This window comes from Fukomys damarensis, unplaced genomic scaffold (assembly GCF_012274545.1).
Source record: "Fukomys damarensis isolate Sample0158 unplaced genomic scaffold, DMR_v1.0_HiC HiC_scaffold_35, whole genome shotgun sequence".
Lineage (NCBI taxonomy): Eukaryota > Metazoa > Chordata > Mammalia > Rodentia > Bathyergidae > Fukomys > Fukomys damarensis.
This window is the reverse complement of record NW_022900947.1, coordinates 34947255-34947793: the sequence shown is the minus strand read 5'-3', so window position 1 is coordinate 34947793 and position 539 is coordinate 34947255.

Sequence of the window (539 nt, the reverse complement as noted above, 5' to 3'; positions counted from 1 at the left end):
TAATCTCTTTAGAGATTTATTTCTCCAACTCATTCTCATTTCCATTTTTTAAAATACAGAAAAATGGATCAAGCAATATTCTCATCAGACTCAGGCATGTACATTCCGTGATTGATGTAACTAAAAATGTCAAATGGGAAAATAAATAGGAAGAATTGCATAAATTAGATTAAGGAGTGATATTTCTTTTGTACAAGGAAGAGAATTGTTTGTAGAAAGGATATGTCGTTGTTTCTCCTTCAGAGCAATACAGACAGGCTTTATTAATTTCCTCACATATTGATGACCAGGATGCAGTAAGGGTGAAAAAGAGTTGTGGGAAAAGGTATTTTTAAAAGGATATTTTCCTATTTACCATCTCATACACACAGATGAAACAGTGTGACTTACCTTCAGATAGCAACTGACTGGGTTCCTCCATGGAGATAAGACTAATGACTCTCCCTTTATTACTGTTGCTAAAACTGTTCTGATGACTACAGATCAGGAGTGTGGCAGTTTCTGATGAAAAGCTTCATTATGGTTGTTGAAATAGCAAA